Source organism: Gobio gobio, assembly GCF_949357685.1.
Source record: "Gobio gobio genome assembly, chromosome: 15".
Taxonomy (NCBI): Eukaryota; Metazoa; Chordata; class Actinopteri; order Cypriniformes; family Gobionidae; genus Gobio; species Gobio gobio.
The window spans coordinates 1,174,502-1,180,125 of record NC_137108.1 but is presented as its reverse complement, the minus strand read 5'-3'; the positions used below and the strand labels follow the sequence as shown (position 1 = coordinate 1,180,125).

The window sequence follows — 5,624 nt, the reverse complement described above, 5'->3', positions numbered from 1 at the left end:
GGTGACGTCAGATTGCATAGAAACGGCTAATGGCTGATTCTGCAACTGCTTATGATCTGAATTAAAAGAAAAGAGGAGTGTGTGGATTTTCACCATTATAGGGTGTGTGACACTCATTTATGTTCAAATACCATGTACATTTGAATTTTGCATAATAGTTCCTGTTTAAAGTCGCATGAAAGGGAAGTTGCGCTTCCCTTTGTGCCGTATATCGAGTGAATCGCTTCACAAACAAGAACAGATGTAGGCGGGGCTTGAGTGTGTCTGTGGGGAATTGATTGGATGGTTGTGGTTTGCTATTGGTGGATCTCATGTGAGTGACAGGTGGCCCCGCCCTCGCGCCAGTAAAGACGTCATCAGAGGGAGGGGATTTTTTTTCAAGATTACTAGTCACACATTAATTTAAAATATAATATATAAAAAATACGCATGCTGTATTGTTTCTAAATGCGTGCATCATAATGTTTTTTAGATTCATATGATAGATGGTGAACCGCTGAAGGTTAAGTGTGTGTGAAAGCATGAGTAGTGGCGTGTGTGTGTGTAGTAAACACGCGCGCGAGGTTTGATCGCCCCACCCCGCAGAACAACACAGACCTACCGAGAAGCAGGAAGTGCTGGAGGATCATCCTCCGACACACATGCTGCTGAATCACACACACACACACACACACACACACACACAACCTGCGATTCTGCGCCCATGAGGATCTACTGATGCCCTGCTGAGGCCAGCAGCCGAACCTGCGATCGACACTCCGCGTTTGGCCGAACAAGTACGTGTGTGTGTGTGTGTGTGCGCCCGTCAAATCACGACATCTTGTTTGTTGCCGTCTCCTCTGCTCGCTCTCTGTGCTCAGTGTGTGTGTGTGTGTGTGTGTGTGTGTGTGTGTGTATGTGGACTCGTTTATCATGAAACCTGTCATGGTTTTGGGCGCACCTTTGCGACTCCAGATGTGAGGATGCCACTGGATTTCCGCCTCTTTTACACACTCAAGAGTAACATTCACCTGAACACGAGTGTGTGTGTGTGTGTGTGTGTGTGTGTGTGTGTGTGTGTGTGTGTGTGTGTGTTTCCGTGTAGCCAGAGGCCCCGATTTGTAGCAAAAAATATGTACTGGGTGACGTCACGTTATAATTTGCATAAAACACAGTAAACTTGAGCGCGTGGGGAGATTCAGCGCTTTACATTCTAAGGTGTTTTTTTTAGTTCTTGTTTTGTGTCGACCACTGACAGGAAGGCACACTTTACCCCATCGAGTGCCCTCGAGCTGTTTCAGCTGCACAACTCCAAAGATGCAAAAGCTTCACGGGTTTCAAAGACTCGTAATAACACACACGATTCGCGATAATACACACTCGTGTTGGTTCTCGTTCAGATGGAAAGCGCTGTGGGCGACGTGTTGGGAAACTACAGTGTTCGAGCGTACGTGTCTGTCTCACCTGGGGAACCGAATCCAGAGGAACCGATTCTTTGAATCGACTCAAGAAGAACCGATTCTTTGACTCGACTCTCGTTCAGCTTACTTCACTAAAATACCAATCACATTGGAACATCTGTGACAGCTTTGTGGTTTTATGAATACAGTATATATTAACTTACCATGGTTATTCTTATGTGTTCATAATCATTAAACTAATCATACTTTCAAAGAAAAATAAACTTATGTATGTAGATATTATATTAGTATTGAACTCCCTTGATTCATTTATTTTAATTTTATTTGGAGTTTATCTAAATTAAATAATATTCAAAGACTGTTTATCGTGACTTTTACTTCTAAAAAACGTTGTTTTGGCAGCAAAAATGGTGTAAATCATGTGTTCTTGTTGCTGACTGTTTTGAAATGGAGTCGACTCGTACAGTGCGAGTCGGGAATCGGAGTCGACTCAGAAGAATCCGGAAACGAACACCAGTGTTTTAGTGAAATATCGCCCTCTTCTGTCGGCACACGGACAGTAATAATAATTAGTGCTGTCAATCGCTCAGAAAAATAACAAATTAACGTCACATTTTTCTGTAATCACTCCTAACATAAATTATAATATGTTTTGGTAACACTTTAGTATAATGGTCATCTACATTAGTTAACATGAACTGCACTTATAAAGCGTTTATTAATCTTTGTTAATGTTAATTTCCACATTTACTAATGCATTATTAAAATCTTGTTAACATTAGTTAATGCACTGTGAACTAACATGAACAAACCATGAACAGCTGGATTTATATTAACTAACGCTAACAAAGATGAACAAATACAGTAACTAATGTACTGCTCATAGTTAGTTCATGTTAGTTAATACATTAACTAATGACCATTATTCTAAAGTGTTACTTTTGTTATTGTAATACTGTCACGTTGAATCTCAGAGTGAATGTTGTAAATATTTGCATGTTTTGATTCTAGTACTGATGAAAGGAGCAAATGATTCATTACAGCAATTCAATATGGATCAAAAGCCATAAGATTTAATAAGCAGTGAACCCGTTATAATAAACGTCAGCCGGTTTGAGTGACAGCTGTCCGTCATGTGCACAGTAAGGATATGCCGAGTTAAGTGTGTGAGGTGTGTTTGGAGTCGATGAACACATTCCTGGTGTGTTTGTCATGTTCAGACAGGCCCTGATAATCTCACACACACACCTCACACACACACAGCGTGATGTCATCTCAGTGTGTGTATCGGCACTCCCAGCACATCTGGAGCAGAATGTGGTAATACTGATAACAGGATCACTTCAGACATTGTCCGGACGAACTAACCCTAAGCTGAGAGTCACTAATGCCGACGGTTAATGGATAACAGACCCTGGGTCTCTGCGGACAGGAAGTGAGCGAACGCTGGGTTCAGACGGGCTTTACGACCACAGAATCTCAACAAATTCACACGTTTAGTTATTAAAGGTGCAATATGTAAAAAAAATTCTGTAAATATCGGCTGTACCAAACACCACTATGCCAGTGTTTTATATTTTACTTGCAACATCCCAAATGTTTCCAACTATTTGTAAATGATGAGACGCTCTTTTACCAGAGGACGTGTGAGGGCGTGGCCTGTTGATGACATCATATCCGCGTTAGTTTGCGGTTTTATTCTGCAGAATCGCTTTCCTGTCACTGCAGTGTGAACAAGTGTTCTGCTTCACTACAGTAACGCTAATAATCACATCATCATCATGATTTCTGCCCGATTCTGAGCTGAAGACCACATGACCCAAGAGTCTGCGCTCAAACGGGCCGTCATCAAACTACGCCTGTGCTTTGAACAGACGACCTCTAGCGGACGGGAAACTTACATAGTGCAGCTTTAAAGGGTTAGTTCAGCCAAAACTGTAAATTGTGTCATTAATGACTGAGCCTCATGTGGTTGGACACCCGTCAGACCTCCGTTCATCTTCAGACACAAATGAAGATATTTTAGTGTAAATCTGATGCTGAGAAAGGCCTCCATTGGCTCAACTTTACACTCTCAAGACCCTTAAAAGACACTAAAGACTAAAGTTACAAAGTCCATCTCACTACAGCGGCTCTACAATAACTTTATGAAGACGAGAATAGTTTCTGTGCGCAAAAAAACCCTAAATAACGACTTATATAGTGATGACGATTTCAAAACACGGCCTCATGAAGCTTCGAAGCGTTATGAGTCAGTGAGTCGATTCAGCAGTTCAGAGCGTTATGAGTCAGTGAGTCGATTCAGCGGTTCAGAGCATTATGAATCAGTGAGTCGATTCAGGGGTTCAGAGCGTTATGAGTCAGTGAGTCGAATCATGATTCGGATTGCGTGTCAAACCGCCAAACTGCTGAAATCAGTTGACTTTGGCGATTCAAACCGCTGAATCGACTCACTGATTCATAACGCTCTGAACCGCTGAATCGACTCACTGATTCAAAACGCTCTGAACCGCTGAATCGACTCACTGATTCATAACGCTCCAAACCGCTGAATCGACTCACTGATTCATAACGCTCCAAACCGCTGATTCGACTCACTGATTCATAACGCTCTGAACCGCTGAATCGACTCACTGATTCATAACGCTCTGAACCGCTGAATCGACTCACTGACTCATAACGCTTCGAAGCTTCATGAGGCCGTGTTTTGAAATCGTCATCACTATATAAGTCGTTATTTAGGGGTTTTTTTGCGCACAGAAACTATTCTCGTCTTCATAAAGTTATTGTAGAGCCGCTGTAGTGAGATGGACTTTGTAACTTTAGTCTTTAGTGTCTTTTAAGGGTCTTGAGAGTGTAAAGTTGAGCCAATGGAGGCCTTTCAGAGCATCAGATTTACACTAAAATATCTTCATTTGTGTCTGAAGATGAACGGAGGTCTGACGGGTGTCCAACCACATGAGGCTCAGTCATTAATCACACAATTTACAGTTTTGGCTGAACTAACCCTTTAAGTAATGAAGTAAACGGTCAGTAATAAAATAAGAACTTATAAACAAATAACAAAAGGACAAATAAATACAACATAAAGATACAGATACAAACAGTGCTTTAAGTTTAGGTGGGCTACTGTTTGTTTTTCCCTTCTGTTGTTGTTTCACATTAACACACACACACACACACACACACACACGTCATCAAACTACGCCTTTGTTTTGAACAGGCGACCTCTAGCGGACTGGAAACTTGCATAGTGCAGCTTTAAAACAAATAACAAGCGAACGAATGGCATTGATAGCCTTTGATTTGAGTTAAGATATTCACTGTAAAAATGAAGTTGAGCTAACTTTTAATAGTAAGGTAACGTATCGCCTCTATTTAAGTGAACTCAACTAATCCACTGCAGTTAAAGCTACTTAAGTACTTGAGTTAGTAGCAGGTCATCTTTTCAACTCAAATGAAAACTGAAGTTTATTTGTGTGTTGTGTTGAGTGCGATGCGTGTCCTTATTGTTTTAAGATAACTCATTTGCTCCAGTTAAGTCAATTTGTAAAGTTTTGGACCACTGCTGTTCCTCTAATGAATGTAAGAACATGTTGAGTAAAGGTGATTGGGTGATTATCTTGAGTATGCTCTAAACGTGATGTCTGGTTGACCGTTCTCGGATTCTCAAGTATTTGTCCAAATGTTGTCCCAATTATTGAGTTATCCGAACAAACTATTTTACATTCAGCAATGTTGTGCCAGTACCCAGCATGCATTGCTTTGCATTAGCGGGCTCAAAAAATCTGATGTTTGAGATCTGTGTGCTGAGGGGAATGGGTGGACATTGTTTAGTTGCCCTGACGATAAAGTTTTAAGATCACCTGATACTCATTTAGTTTTTAAGTTGACTTTAACTGGAGCTAATTATTTGAGTTCACTTAAAAACTTGCGATACGTTGCCTTATTTTTTCAAGTTGGCTCAACTTGTTTTTTTTAGTTGTCAAGAAGTTTTAAGTTCAAAAGATGCCCTGCGGCCCATTAAGGCCGCGACACACACACACCCGCTCGGCTGAAGATGAACTAAAGAGTTTAAGTTGACTTTAACTGCAATGGATTAGTTGAGTTCACTTAAAAGTTGAATGCGATACGTTTTTTATAGTGAACATGTATTTTTATTATTTTACGTGTATACACAGATATTCGTGGAACATTAGGTCATGAATACTCACGTCATGGATC

General features: G+C 40.8%; 1 protein-coding gene across 3 annotated transcripts in view; it reads left to right on the top strand.

Annotated features, from left to right (window-relative positions):
* The first annotated feature begins 537 nt into the window (after positions 1-537).
* LOC307138002 (myelin basic protein-like) overlaps positions 538-5,624 on the top strand; it is an 18,565-nt gene continuing 13,478 nt past the window's right edge. Inside the window, exon 1 of one of the 3 annotated variants that reach the window (XM_079836071.1) lies at positions 538-776. The gene's annotated coding sequence lies outside the window, so the exon portion shown is untranslated. The remainder of the gene's footprint in view (positions 777-5,624) is intronic. The other 2 variants (XM_079836072.1, XM_079836073.1) reach the window with 2 other exon arrangements.